Consider the following 15,982-nt stretch of genomic DNA (forward strand, 5'->3'; position numbering starts at 1 on the left):
TTCATCTATATGTAGCACCCTCCTAGTTAGGTGCTGGGATGTCGGGTATATTTATTTTTTGGGGGGCTGTTCTGTAATCAGTGGAGCAGTGATTGATTGCTTTGGACTGATCAGGGTTTTACAGGCTGCAGGATTGATTGCTCCACCCTGTCTTCTGGAAAACTCAGAACATAGGAGTGGAATAGGCCAAATGAGTATCCAGAATATTTATGAGGTCTCAGGCAATCCCTGGGGAGGTGTGCCCAGTAGGTGGCTGCACAGCACATAAAAAGCCTGAGGCCTACAGAAGTTCTTGTTCTTGTCCAGGAGGAGATGTTCCCAGCCTGGGGGACTGCTGCCCACCCAGGCAGCCCAGCTGAGATTTACTTGTGCTCATCAAGGCCCCGACTATGCTAAAGCTGGGGGGAGGCCTACTTTCTAAAAACCTCTGAAGCTAAAGAAGGGGGATTTCACCTAGGATCCGGTCTGGAGCGTTCACTAAAAAAAATCTGTCTGATAATGGAAGGAGGCATCCGAGGACTTGTGAGTACAGAGCTGAGGGCAGAATCTGGGTGACTGTTGCTGCGCTTAACCCGTGGTACACTAATCCTAAGACTTGCCTGTCCTGGAACATTGCTTATGGTGTCCCAGTGCTGTCCATTCCCTGAGCTACCATTTGAAGGGACTCTTCTGAAAAGTATCTGCAGAGTGAAGAGGGTCCTCCTAGTACTGTTTAGTGTTCTGGAGTATCCCTCTGCTCCCTGTATCCTATCCAAGTTGTTCAGCAATATATAAAGAAATCTACAAAAATGTTGGTTGATTTCTGAGGACATACAACATATGGAGATACCAGGCTCCCCCATCCCTCCACCCTCAGTCCCCCATCCATGACAGATAGACATGCAGTTTGCTGGTTGAATAGCTCTGCAGATCTTTTTATGAATAGACCCCTTAGGCTGGCCATACATTATATCATTTTCCTTCAGATGTACCAAAACCAGATGATATAAGGTCAAACCTAAACACTTTCAATTTGCATGCAATCAGGCAGGTCCTTGCACTACATAATTGAAGGTAAATCTAAAGGAAATTAAATAAGAAAATTGTATAATATATGGCAAGCCTCTGGATGAGACGTGTTCAGCTTGTTATACAGGATGAGGAATGTGGACACACCCAGTGCCGTGTTGTATTAGAGAATAAGGACGTCTGAATAGTCTATATGGGCGGAGGTGTGATATGTTACTGGAAATTCCACCTCTCTACCTCCGAGGCAGAAAAACATCTTTGCTCATTAGAACTATTTTCAGATCTCTTCATTGTCAGAAGAGAACATACAATCTGAGGATATATGGACAGATCTAATAAGGTGAGACACCAATCATTCTTCTTTTCCTTTTTTTATAATATATGTAACAATATATTTTTTTATTATAGTATAGCAATAATTACAAAGAAACAGAGTGAAAGAACCACTACAAAAAATAAAATCACAAATCATATAGGGGGCAGGATGTGAGGGGAATACCTCCTCCCACCACTGATTTAACAATACCAATCTGGTGCAGGTCTCAAAATAGTATCAAATAGAATTTAACACTCGCATAAGAGGACAGCGGAAAGATTTGAAGTGTATGGTCCCAAACTCTAATGCTGTGTACACACAAGCGGAATGTCTGACAGAAAAAGTCCAACGGAAGCTTTTCATCGTCTATTCCGATCATGTGTATGCCCCATCTCACTTTTTACGTCGTAAATTCTGACGGACCTAGAAAGAGAACATGTTCTAAATTTTTCTGATGGAACCAATTCCTATCGGGAAAACCCCTTGTCTGTATGCTGTTCGATGCATGCTCTGAAGGAAGTACGAGACGGAAGCTATTGGCTACTGAACTTCCTTTTTCTAGTCCTGTCGTACGTGTTGTACGTCACGGCATTCTGGACGGTCGGACTTTGGTGTGATCATGTGTATGCAAGACAGTTTCAGCGGAATTCCGTCGGAAAAATCTTCAGAGTATTCCGATGGGAAAACCGGTCGTGTGTACGCGGCATAAGAGCTAATGAGACACCCAGAGATATAAAGCCCATTCGTGTTTGTAAAGAAGACAAAGTTCATGATAGAGATGTAAGGGGAGAATTGGACAACTGTTCATCTATTTGAACCAATAGTTTCCCAGAGGAATTATGAAACCAATCCAAAATACTGGTAAGGTGTTTTGCCTTGTGATAGTAACCCAAATAGGGTAAGCTTTCCCCTCCCAAAGATTTAAGCCTAGTGAGGATATTGTATCTGATCCTGGCTGGGGAGTCAGCCCATGTGTATCCCAAAAATAAAGATTTTAATGAACTAAAAAAGGCCTGTGGAGGGTCGGTGGGGACTGTTGTGCTTTTTAAGGACAGGTTTCCTGCACAGTAATAATTAATTAGTAATTTTTAAGGAGGATATTTTTAAGATACAAAATCAATCTATATGACACAGTCTATGCATATGAAACTTATTCATGGAGACATGTGATCATACAAAATAGTTACATTTATTGGTTGACAAAAAACAAATAATCACATGAAATTAAGATACCGATTGCGTTACATGAACATCTTGAAAATCAATAAAAACACTTACAAAAATGGGCGTAGCGTCTCTTTGACATAATACCACCATGATAACTTCTCAGCAGAATCAATAACCTTGTGAACTTGACAATAAAACAGAATGTCTGTATTTCACACGTCCAACCATTACTATACTGCAGGTAAGTAAGTGGTTAAAAATGTGAAATAAATTAGACATTTGCTTTGTCAATAACAGTGGCAACTATGCAAAAAGAAAAATATAATGAATAATTTGAATCTTTAGAGAAAAATCTACAATGCGGTTATTGATTCGGGAGAACGATAATCAATTGTATAACATTCAATACATCAATATTTGAGAGAACAGACCAGATAAAATCAACATGACATAATTACCCATTCCAAGATGGCTACTAGTCTGGATTGCTGGTTAACAGAGTTAAGATGGCTGCCGTGGTTTTCAAAATGGATACTCTTAAAGAGGATTTACTTCTTGCGACCTCCGAGTTCCAAGTATCAGGTGTTGAGGAATCTTCATGAATGTAAAGATATGTATTGATGCATGGTGCATGTATATCTCAGTATCTGAGAGTGTCAGTCTGGTGTCTCACATGTGTTTTGAGTTGATCTTTTTAAGTTAATACGTTCTATTTTCATAATGTGTATAATGGTGGGAAGAATATATACCTTTAAATATTCTGGTAATCGGTCTAATATAAAATACACTCAGTATAATCTTGATTAATCACTATTACATCAACTGGTTATATATATGGATACATGTATAATTCTGGTATATCCAATGTATATTTGTTTTTCTAAACTTAGGCTACAGTCTTATATAGTTATAATCATAATTATATGTTTTTCATAATACTAATTAGTATTAGTATTAAAACACTTCTACTTATAAAATCACACTTTCATAAATATTTTCTTTATACCAAAATTGCTGGGTCCGCAGATACTAAAATTATAATGGTCTCTGTGACCTACATTATCATACATAAATTGGATGATTTATAATAACCATATAGGTACTTATAAAATATTTTTTACTTGCACAAATTTCAAATCTTTCCCACCATGTATTGAATTGAACTTAGTTTCAATGGATATTTAGATAGTTTAGCTGTGTCCACAATTCCTAAAATCTACACAATGAGTTGTGTTAGCTATTTAAACGGTTCCTCACTCGACCACAACGGTTTGGGTCAGGTGAGGTAATTTCTATGTGATAACAGTCTGTAGAACCTTTTTTTCCTATGGCTGTGTTTGTCACTTTTGTTTATCCACTAAAACCATGTAAATATCTCCTTGTTTTGTGACGAGAGCTACCATTATTCCAGCGAGTTTCTCTCATAATACATGCCTGTAAAAGTCTTCAATAGTTGATATATTGGAGACTTGTAAACACATCTGAACTCAAAGACCTTTTAGTTCATCAATCTTGTTTTAACTGGTTTCAAGAGAGCAATATCATAGTTTATCTATTTTGAGGCTTAAGCAACTCTCACATTTCTGACAGTAAATATAAAATGTATTTCTTCATGAATTCACAACAGGACTGTTTGGAAAACATAAAGAATTTGTGGTAAAATATACATTTTTTAATAATGCCGTCCGCCTGAACCAGGAATGTTTCAGAGTTCACCATTCCTTAAGTTTACAAATGATAAACGAGGTTTATAGTTTAGGTCATAAAGATTATCTAGCTTAGATGGAATTTGTATTCCTAAATACTTGATGACTTTTGGCTTCCATATAAAAGGAAATGATTTACGTAAACTGACAATGGTAGAATCTGATATAGAGACATTGAAGACCTCGGTCTTACGTACGTTTACCTTAATATTACTATGATGTCCAAAGTGTGTAAATTCATGTATGAGTGCTGGAAATGTCACTGAGGGATTTGATATATATAATAATAGATAATCTGCGTATAAACTCAGCTTAATCTCACATCGCCTTATTGTAAGCCCTATAAGTTAGGGCGAGAGTGGGCACCCTTGGCGAGTGCCATTATGTATATGAAGGGAATCGGAGAGGATACCATTGATCCTAATTCTAGCAGATGAGGGTTTCATAGAGAGCCAATATTTTATTTAACAAGCTCTATGGTCTACCAATCTGTGTAAGGGAGGCTGAGATAAAATCTGATGAGATGTAGTCAAAAGCCTTCTCCACATCAATTGTGAGAAGGGAAATGTTTTTTTACTAACATAATCAATGAGAGTGAATGTTTAAGTGGTGTTGTCCCCAGTCTCTCTACCAGGGACAAACACAACCTGATCTAAATGAATCAGGGAATGTATATAAGAAGCCTATATGCAACTACTAGTAATGGCATAATCTGTGGGTGTCGGAGGACATCGAGTACCCGCTGATTGGTTCCCACTAGGGATGAGCTTCGAGTTCGAGTCGAACTCATGTTCGACTCGAACATTAGCTGTTCGCAAGTTCGCCGAACACCGAACAATTTGGGGTGTTCGCGGCAAATTCGAATGCCACGGAACATCCTTTAAAAGTCTATGGGAGAAATCAAAAGTGCTAATTTTAAAGGCTTATATGCAAGTTATTGTCATAAAAAGTGTTTGGGGACCCGGGTCCTGCCCCAGGGGACATGTATCAATGCAAAAAAAAGTTTTAAAAACGGACGTTTTTTCAGGAGCAGTGATTTTAATAATGCTTAAAGTCAAACAATAAAAGTGTAATATCCCTTTAAATTTCGTACCTGGGGGGTGTCTATAGTATGCCTGTAAAGGGGCGCATGTTTCCTGTGTTTAGAACAGTCTGACAGCAAAATGACATTTGGAAGGAAAAAACACATTTAACCACTTCAGCCCCGGAAGGATTTACCCCCTTCCTGACCAGAGCACTTTTTACAATTTGGCACTGCGTCGCTTTAACTGCTAATTGCGCGGTCATGCAATGGTGTACCCAAACGAAATTTGCGTCCTTTTCTTCCCACAAATAGAGCTTTCTTTTGATGGTATTTGATCACCTCTGCCATTTTTATTTTTTGCGCTATAAACGGAAAAAGACCGAAAAGTTTGAAAAAAAATGATATTTTCTACTTTTTGTTATAAAAAAAATCCAATAAACTCAATTTTAGTCATACATTTAGGCCAAAATGTATTCGGCCACATGTCTTTGGTAAAAAAAAAGTCAATAAGCGTATATTTATTGGTTTGCGCAAAAGTTATAGCGCCTACAAACTAGGGTACATTTTCTGGAATTTACACAGCTTTTAGTTTATGACTGCCTATGTCATTTCTTGAGGTGCTAAAATGGCAGGGCAGTACAAAACCCCCCCAAATGACCCCATTTTGGAAAGTAGACACCCCAAGGAAATTGCTGAGAGGCATGTTGAACCCATTGAATATTTATTTTTTTTGTCCCAGGTGATTGAATAATGACAAAAAAAAAAAAAAAAAAAAAAAATTTACAAAAAGTTGTCACTAAATGATATATTGCTCACACAGGCCATGGGCATATGTGGAATTGCACCCCAAAATACATTCAGCTGCTTCTCCTGAGTACGGGGATACCACATGTGTGGGACTTTTTGGGAGCCTAGCCGCGTATGGGGCCCCGAAAACCAAGCACTGCCTTCAGGATTTCTAAGGGCATAGATTTTTGATTACACTCCTCACTACCTATCACAGTTTTGAAGGCCATAAAATGCCAAGATGGCACAAAACACCCCCAAATGACCCCATTTTGGAAAGTAGACACCCCAAGCTATTTGCTGAGAGGTATGTTGAGTCCATGGAATATTTTATTTTTTGACACAAGTTGTGGGAATGTGACAATTTTTTTTTTTTTTTGCACAAAGTTGTCACTAAATGATATATTGCTCACACAGGCCATGGGCATATGTGGAATTGTACCCCAAAATACATTCAGCTGCTTCTCCTGAGTATGGGGATACCACATGTGTGGGACTTTTTGGGAGCCTAGCCGCGTACGGGGCCCCGAAAACCAATCACCGCCTTTAGGATTTCTAAGGGCATAAATTTTTCATTTCACTCCTCACTACCTATCAGAGTTTTGAAGGCCATAAAATGCCAAGATGGCACAAAACCCCCCCAAATGACCCCATTTTGGAAAGTAGACACCCCAAGCTATTTGCTGAGAGGCATGTTGAGTCCATGGAATATTTTATATTTTGACACAAGTTGCTGGAAAGTGACAATTTTTTTTTTTTTTTTTTGCACAAAGTTGTCACTAAATGATATATTGCTCAAACATGCCATGGGCATATGTGGAATTGCACCCCAAAATATATTCTGCTGCTTCTCCTGAGTACGGGGATACCACATGTGTGGGACTTTTTGGGAGCCTAGCCGCGTACGGGGCCCCGAAAACCAAGCACCGCCTTCAGGATTTCTAAGGGCATAAATTTTTGATTTCACTTCTCACTACCTATCACAGTTTTGAAGGCCATAAAATGCCAAGATGGCACAAAACCCCCCCAAATGACCCCATTTTGGAAAGTAGACACCCCAAGCTATTTGCTGAGAGGCATGTTGAGTCCATGGAATATTTTATTTTTTGACACAAGTTGCGGGAATGTGAGAATTTTTTTTTTTTTTGCACAAAGTTGTCACTAAATGATATATTGCTCACACAGGCCATGGGCATATGTGGAATTGCACCCCAAAATACATTCTGCTGATTCTCCTGAGTACGGGGATACCACATGTGTGGGACTTTTTGGGAGCCTAGCTGCGTACGGGGCCCCGAAAACCCAGCACTGCCTTCAGGATTTCTAAGGGTGTAAAGTTGTAATTTCACTCCCCACTACCTATCACATTTTTGAAGGCCATAAAATGCCCAGATGGCACAACCCCCCCCCAATTGACCCCATTTTGGAAAGTAGACACCCCAAGCTATTTGCTGAGAGGCATGTTGAGTCCATGGAATATTTTATATTTTGACACAAGTTGCGGGAAAGTGACAATTTTTTTTTTTTTTTTTTTTTTTTTGCACAAAGTTGTCACTAAATGATATATTGTTCAAACATGCCATGGGCATATGTGGAATTACACCCCAAAATATATTCTGCTGCTTCTCCTGAGTACGGGGATACCACATGTGTGGGACTTTTTGGGAGCCTAGCCGCGTACGGGGCCCCGAAAACCAAGCACCGCCTTCAGGATTTCTAAGGGCATACATTTTTGATTTTACTCCTCACTACCTATCACACTTTTGAAGGCCATAAAATGCCAAGATGGCACAAACCCCCCCAAATGACCCCATTTTGGAAAGTAGACACCCCAAGCTATTTGCTGAGAGGCATGGTGAGCATTTTGCAGCTCTCATTTGTTTTTGAAAATGAAGAAAGGCAAGAAAAACGTATTTTTTTTTTCTTTTTTCAATTTTCAAAACTTTGTGACAAAAAGTGAGGTCTGCAAAATACTCACTATACCTCTCAGCAAATAGCTTTGGGTGTCTATTTTCCAAAATAGGGTCATTTGGGGGGGGGGTTGTGCCATCTGGGCATTCCATGGCCTCCGAAACTGTGATAGGCAGTGAAGAGTGAAATCAAAAATTTACGCCCTTAGAAAGCCTGAAGGCGGGGCTTGGTTTTCGGGGTCCCGTACGCGGCTAGGCTCCCAAAAAGTCTCACACATGTGGTATCCCCGTACTCAGGAGAAGCAACAGAATGTATTTTGGGGTGTAATTTCACATATTCCCATGGCATGTTTGAGCAATATATCATTTAGTGACAACTTTGTGCAAAAAAAAAAAAAAAAAAAAAAATTTGTCTTTTTCCCGCAACTTGTGTCACAATATAAAATATTCAATGGACTCGACATGCCTCTCAGCAAATAGCTTGGGGTGTCTACTTTCCAAAATGGGGTCATTTGGGGGGGTTTTGAACTGTCCTGGCATTTTATGCACAACATTTAGAAGCTTATGTCACACATCGACCACTCTTCTAACCACTTGAAGACAAAGCCCTTTCTGACACTTATTGTTTACATGAAAAAATTATTTTTTTTTGCAAAAAAATTACTTTGAACCCCCAGACATTATATATTTTTTTAAAGCAAATGCCCTACAGATTAAAATGGTGGGTGTTTCATTTTTTTTTTTTCACACAGTATTTGCGCAGCGATTTTTCAAACGCATTTTTTGGGGAAAAAACACACTTTTTTAAATTTTAATACACTAAAACACACTATTTTGTCAAAATGTTTGATGAAATAAAAAAGATGATCTTAGGCCGAGTACATGGATACCAAACATGACATGCTTTAAAATTGCGCACAAACGTGCAGTGGCGACAAACTAAATACATTTTTAAAAGCCTTTAAAAGCCTTTACAGGTTACCACTTTAGATTTACAGAGGAGGTCTACTGCTAAAATTACTGCCCTCGATCTGACCTTCGCGGTGATACCTCACATGCATGGTGCAATTGCTGTTTACATTTGACGCCAGACCGACGCTTGCGTTCGCCTTTGTGCGAGAGCAGGGGGGGGGGCAGGGGTGCTTTTTTTTTTTTTTTTTTTTTTATTATTTTTTTTGCTTTTTTATCTTATTTTTAAACTGTTCCTTTCATTTTTTTTTTTTTTTTTATCATTTTTATTGTTATCTCAGGGAATGTAAATATCCCCCATGATAGCAATAGGTAGTAACAGGTACTCTTTTTAGAAAAAATTGGGGTCTATTAGACCCTAGATCTCTCCTCTGCCCTCAAACCATCTGACCACACCAAGATCGGTGTGATAAAATGCTTTCCCAATTTCCCAATGGCGCTGTTTACATCCGGCGAAATCTAAGTCATGAAATGCTTGTAGCTTCCAGTTTCTTAGGCCATAGAGATGTTTGGAGCCATTCTGGTCTCTGATCAGCTCTATGGTCAGCTGGCTGAATCACCGGCTGCATTCTCAAGTTCCCTGTTGGGACAGGAGAGCCAGAGAAAAACATGGACGACGGTGTGGGGGGGGCATTCCCTCCCACTGCTTGTAAAAGCAGTCTAGAGGCTAATTAGCCACTAGGATTGCTTTTACAAGAAAGCCGACCACTGGCTGAAAAGAATGATACCAAGATGATACCTAAACCTGCAGGCATCATTCTGGTATAACCACTCAAAGTCCAGCAACATACCAGTACGTTGCTGGTCCTTGTTGGGCATACATTGTAAACTTTTTTTTCATGCAGCCTGTGGGCTGAACGAAAAAAAGATATTGATCGGTGGGTATGCCTACCATTAGAATACCTCCCTTCATCCACCCACTTCTAATGATGGGCATACATGCACCGTATATATATGCCGAAGCATGGGGGCATCCTCCCGCAAAAGGCAGGAGCAAATCGCTCCTCCACCCACTGCTGCCCCCACGCTTCGGCATATATGCTGAAGTATGTAACTGTGGTGGTGAAATCACCTCCGACAGCGCTGGAGTCACGGCTTTATGTATCGTGGGAGCAAACGCTGTTGCTGTCAAGATAAATAAATCCGTGCTGCAACTGAATGGCGTACCTGCTAAGCAAATGATGGTTAACAAAAAAACAAAGTAACATTACAGTATAACAGTATTACTTACCATACCTGCAAAGCAAAATACAAAAAAAACATAGTAAAAAATAAAACATTTAACGCAACCTGTGCCTACCTAAAAATATATATATGCCGAAGCATGGGGGCATCCTCCCGCAAAAGGCAGGAGCAAATCGCTCCTCCACCCACTGCTGCCCCCACGCTTCGGCATATATGCTGAAGTATGTAACTGTGGTGGTGAAATCACCTCCGACAGCGCTGGAGTCACGGCTTTATATATCGTGGGAGCAAACGCTGTTGCTGTCAAGATAAATAAATCCGTGCTGCAATTGAATGGCGTACCTGCTAAGCAAATGATGGTTAACAAAAAAACAAAGTAACATTACAGTATAACAGTAATACTTACCATACCTGCAAAGCAAAATACAAAAAAAACATAGTAAAAAATAAAACATTTAACGCAACCTGTGCCTACCTAAAAAATATATATGCCGAAGCATGGGGGCATCCTCCCGCAAAAGGCAGGAGCAAATCGCTCCTCCACCCACTGCTGCCCCCACGCTTCGGCATATATGCTGAAGTATGTAACTGTGGTGGTGAAATCACCTCCGACAGCGCTGGAGTCACGGCTTTATGTATCGTGGGAGCAAACGCTGTTGCTGTCAAGATAAATAAATCCGCTCTGCAGCTGAATGGCGTACCTGAAAACACAAAGGTGGTTAACAATAAAAAAAACAAAGTATAAAAAAATTGCATACCTATAAAGCAAACATGATAAAAACATAACAATAAAACATTGCAGTATAGAATGCAGAACAATAGAGAGAGAATAGAGAGAGAACAATAAAACAACAACTATTTTTGGTTTTTTTATTTTATATTTTTTTTTGTGTTTTTTTCTTTTTTTTACTTTTTTTTGTTTTTTTTACACTTTTTTTTGTAACTTTAACTTTTTTAACTGGTACCAGGTTTGGGTCTCTCAAAATGCGACAGCATCTTGGGAGACCCTGTGGAAGTGTGCCTAGTCTGTGCAGTGCTGTACCCTACGCTAATACTCCACTAGTGTGTGGTAGCGTTCAAAACATTCACCAATGCAAAGACCAGGATTGCCAGGACAGAGGGGACAACAATACCGGGTGTCACGCCTAAATCCGCGCTTGCTGCAGACACGACATCTTTTTTGGGGGGTTCGTTGGGTAGGGGTACTCGGGAGGGCATAAAGAAAATGCCTCTCATGCAGCCGGCTTACTGCATTTGGTTGGGGTTGGTGAGGTGGAGCACCGTCTGGATACAGAAGGGCTCTGACGATCTCTTCCTGGAATTTAAGGAAGGATCCAGTCCGTCCTGAAGCTCTGTATAGCACATAAGCATTCAGCCAAGCCAATTGAAATAAATAAACAGACACTTTTTTGTACCAGCGTCTGGCCTTACGGGCAATTAGGTACGGCGCCAACAACTGGTCGTTGAGGTCCACCCCTCCCATATTAAGGTTATATTCGTGGACACAGAGGGGTTTCTCCACAACACCAGTCGCCGTAGGAATTTGGACCATCGTGTCTGCATGAAGGGAGGTGAGAACGAAAACATTCTTCTTATCCCTCCACTTCATAGCGAGCAAATTATTATACTTCAAGCAGGCTCTCTCCCCCAGCCTAAGACGGGAATCTACAAGCCGCTGGGGAAAGCCCCGGCGATTAGGTCGCACGGTGCCACATGCTCCAATCTGCTGATCAAACAAGTGACTAAAAAGTGGCACGCTCGTATAATAATTGTCCACGTACAAGTGGTACCCCTTTCCGAATAAGGGTGACACCAAGTCCCACACTATCTTGCCAGCGCTTCCTATGTAGTCAGGGCAGTTTGTCGGCTCTACGTGACTATCTTTTCCCTCGTAAACCATAAAACTATATGTATAGCCTGTGGCCCTGTCACAGAGCTTATACATCTTGACCCCGTATCTGGCACGCTTGCTGGGAAGGTACTGTTTGAATGACAAGCGGCCAGAAAATTTAACCAGGGACTCATCAACGCAGACAACTTGATGGGGGGTAAACAAGTCTGCAAAACGTTGGTTGAAGTGGTTTACGAGGGGCCGAATTTTGTAGAGCCGATCGTATTCAGGGTCTCCACGAGGACGACAGAGTTCATTGTCGTTGAAGTGCATGAACCGCAAAATCTGCTCGTATCGTGCCCTGGCCATGGAGGCAGAGAACAAGGGTGAATGGTAAATTGGGTCAGTGGACCAATATGACCGCAACTCACTCTTTTTATTCAACCCCATGAGGAGGGAAAGGCCCAGAAAGATCTTAAATTCGGAGACCGTAATTGGTCTCCAATCTCTGGCAAGGGTGGACTGGGGCATAGTGGCGATGTATTGACCAGCGTATAAATTGCTTTGGTCCACAATAGATCTATAGAGATCTTCGGTGAAAAACAGCGAATAAAAATCCAGTGGCATAAAGTCAACTGTTTCCACCTGAATTCCGGGTTGGCCAGTGAAAGGGGGAAGTACGGGTGCTGCAGAAGTGGTGGGTACCCAATTCGGATTGGCCAATGCAGCAGGAAGGGCACTATGGGCACGACGGGCCTGTGTTCGTCTTCTTGGTGGCAGCGGGACACTACTAGTGCTTGCCACCTCGCCAGCTTGAACTGCACTTATGGGACTCGCCACGTCACCACGTGATACTGCAGTGCTGGATGTACGACCAGGGTGTACTAGGCCGCTGGTGCTTGCCAGTTCACCAGAAGGAGTAGCGGCACTAGTACTGCTCTGCTCCATACGAGAGCCCTGCGGTTCATGCACTTCAAGGACAGCATAAGTTCGGGGTCTGGTACGCCTGACCCTAGCAGGGACCACAACTCCGTCGTCAGAGCTATCTGTCATGGAGCCGCTGTCCTCTACAGGATCGTATTCTGAGCCTGAACTTGACAGATGAGTGACTTCCTCTTCACTATCTGTCATGCTCAGAATCCTGTAGGCCTCTTCACTAGTGTACCTTCGATTTGCCATTTTGGCCTCTAAATTTAGGGGTACACTAGTGAGACTCACAGGCAAAAAAGCTCCCGACTGTCAGCGACTGATTCAAAACGCTACCAAAAAACTGTTAGCGATCGCAGGGATCAGGCCTGACTCTGCGACCGCTGCAGTTATGTGTGCTTAGTGTTTTGTAAGTGTCAGTAATCGATCGATACTGCACTTGGGTGGGCTGGGCTGGGCTGGGCCGAGGAGCAAAACGCAGGTGCTAGCAGGTATCTGGGCTGATCCCGCTAACACTGCGTTTCAGGGAACCCTAAACTGCTGGGGAGTATAGATCTGATCGGATCAGATATCGATCCGTTCAGATACTATAGCACTAAGGGAGGTGTATGCTGCGTGCGTGGGTTTTAGCGGTACTGGCGCTAACCTGACGCTGCCTGGGGCGACGCAGACCTTATCTGATCCTAAAAACTTAACTTCTATCACCGCCGGGCAATTAGGGGGTTAAACCTTTATAAGGTAATAAACGGCGGGTGCCCTAAAACTATAATAAACTGTAATAAACTATAATAAACTACAAAAAACAAACTATCTAACCAGCGTCACCCGTAACACTTATACGGTGATCGCTGGTGAAAGGGTTAACTAGGGGGCAATCAGGGGGTTAAAACCTTTAGCAGGTAGTATATGGGGGTCCCTGTCGCTATAAAACACTGACAGCGAACCTATATACTTACCTCCCTAAACTAGCGTCACCTGTGTCACTAATACAGCGATCAGAAAAACGATCGCTTAGCGACACTGGTGACGGGGGGTAATCAAGGAGTTAACTTTTATTAGGGGGGGTTAGGGGGTACCCTGGACCTAAGGGGGGGTACCCTAGACCTAAAGGGGGCTAACCTAACTGCCCTAACACTTATAACTGACAAACTGACACCAATGCAAAAAAAAAAAAAACACTGCTATTGGTGTCAGAGTGACAGGGGGTACAGGGGGGTGATCGGGGGGTGATCGGGGGGTGACAGGGGGGTGAAAAGTGTGCCTGGCGTGTTCTACTGAGCGTGTGGTGTTGGTGCACTTACTTGGATGTCTTCTCTCCTCGGCGTCGGATCAAAAAGACCGGCTCCAGGAGAGATGACATCACTTCCTCTCCCTCTGTTTACATTACAGAGGGAGAGGAAGCATTTGATTCGTGGGAGCGATCGGGAGGGGGTGGCCATCAATGGATGGCCTCCCCCTGACCCCTAATCGCCCGCGAACAAGAGCCGACCGCTCAGGGCACCGGGGGGGGTCCGATCGGACCCCCCGCCCGCGGGAAGGCATCACGTACCAGGTACGTGATTTTGCCTGCCCGTGCCGACCTGCTCACGTATATATGCGTGAGGCGGTCGGCAAGTGGTTAAAACTACCCACGGCTATTGCATTGCCGACAATACACATAGAAGTTCATTGATAAAAACGGCATGGGAATTCCCCCCAGGGAAACCCCGAACCAAAATTAAAAAAAAAAAAAATGACGTGGGGGGGGTCCCCCTAAATTCCATACCAGGCCCTTCAGGTCTGGTATGGATATTCAGGGGAACCCCGGCCAAAATTAAAAAAAAAAAATGACGTGGGGTTCCCCCTAAATTCCATACCAGACCCTTCAGGTCTGGTATGGATTTTAAGGGGAACCCCGCGCCAAAAAAAAAAAAAAAAAAAACGGCGTGGGGTTCCCCCAAAAATCCATACCAGACCCTTATCCGAGCACGCAACCTGGCAGGCCGCAGGAAAAGAGGGGGGGACGAGAGTGCGGCCCCCCCCCCCCTCCTGAACCGTACCAGGCCACATGCCCTCAACATTGGGAGGGTGCTTTGGGGTAGCCCCCCAAAACACCTTGTCCCCATGTTGATGAAGACAAGGGCCTCATCCCCACAACCCTGGCCGGTGGTTGTGGGGGTCTGCGGGCGGGGGGTTTATCGGAATCTGGAAGCCCCCTTTAACAAGGGGACCCCCAGATCCCGGCCCCCCCTGTGTGAAATGGTAAGGGGGTACTTACCCCTACCATTTCACTAAAAAACTGTCAAAATAGTTAAAAATGACAAGAGACAGTTTTTGACAATTCCTTTATTTAAATGCTTCTTCTATCTTCCTTCATCTTCTTCTTCTTCTGGTTCTTCTGGCTCTTCTGGTTCTTCCTCCGGCGTTCTCGTCCAGCATCTTCTCCGCGGCGTCTTCTATCTTCTTCTCCTCGGGCCGCTCCGCACCCATGGCATGAGGGGAGGCTCCCGCTCTTCTCTTCATCTTCTTCTTCATCCTCTTCTCTTCTTCATCTTCTTCATCTTCATCTTCTCTTCTTTTCTTCTGCGGGCCGCTCCGCATCCATGCATGGAGGGAGGCTCCCGCTGTGTGACGGCGTCTCCTCGTCTGACAGTTCTTAAATAACGGGGGGCGGGGCCACCCGGTGACCCCGCCCCCCTCTGACGCACGGGACATGACGGGACTTCCCTGTGGCATTCCCCGTGACGTCACAGGGAAGTCCCGTCAAGTCACCGTGCGTCAGAGGGGGGCGGGGTCACCGGGTGGCCCCGCCCCCCGTTATTTAAGAACCGTCAGACGAGGAGACGCCGTCACACAGCGGGAGCCTCCCTTCATGCATGGATGCGGAGCGGCCCGCAGAAGAAAATTAAGAAGAGAAGATGAAGAAGATGAAGAAGATGAAGAAGATGAAGAAGAGAAGAGGATGAAGAAGAAGATGAAGAGAAGAGCGGGAGCCTCCCCTCATGCCATGGGTGCGGAGCGGCCCGAGGAGAAGAAGATAGAAGACGCCGCGGAGAAGATGCTGGACGAGAACGCCGGAGGAAGAACCAGAAGAGTCAGAAGAACCAGAAGAAGAAGAAGATGAAGGAAGATAGAAGAAGCATTTAAATAAAGGAGTTGTCAAAAACTGTCTCT

General features: G+C 43.1%; 1 protein-coding gene across 1 annotated transcript in view; it reads left to right on the forward strand.

The window, feature by feature from the left end:
- Positions 1-1,220: 1,220 nt before the first annotated feature.
- The window catches only part of LOC141133870 (NACHT, LRR and PYD domains-containing protein 3-like), a 501,301-nt gene continuing 486,539 nt past the window's right edge, over positions 1,221-15,982 (forward strand). The window contains exon 1 of the mRNA XM_073623457.1: positions 1,221-1,348. The gene's annotated coding sequence lies outside the window, so the exon portion shown is untranslated. The remainder of the gene's footprint in view (positions 1,349-15,982) is intronic.

This window comes from Aquarana catesbeiana, linkage group LG03 (genome assembly GCF_042186555.1).
Source record: "Aquarana catesbeiana isolate 2022-GZ linkage group LG03, ASM4218655v1, whole genome shotgun sequence".
NCBI lineage: Eukaryota > Metazoa > Chordata > Amphibia > Anura > Ranidae > Aquarana > Aquarana catesbeiana.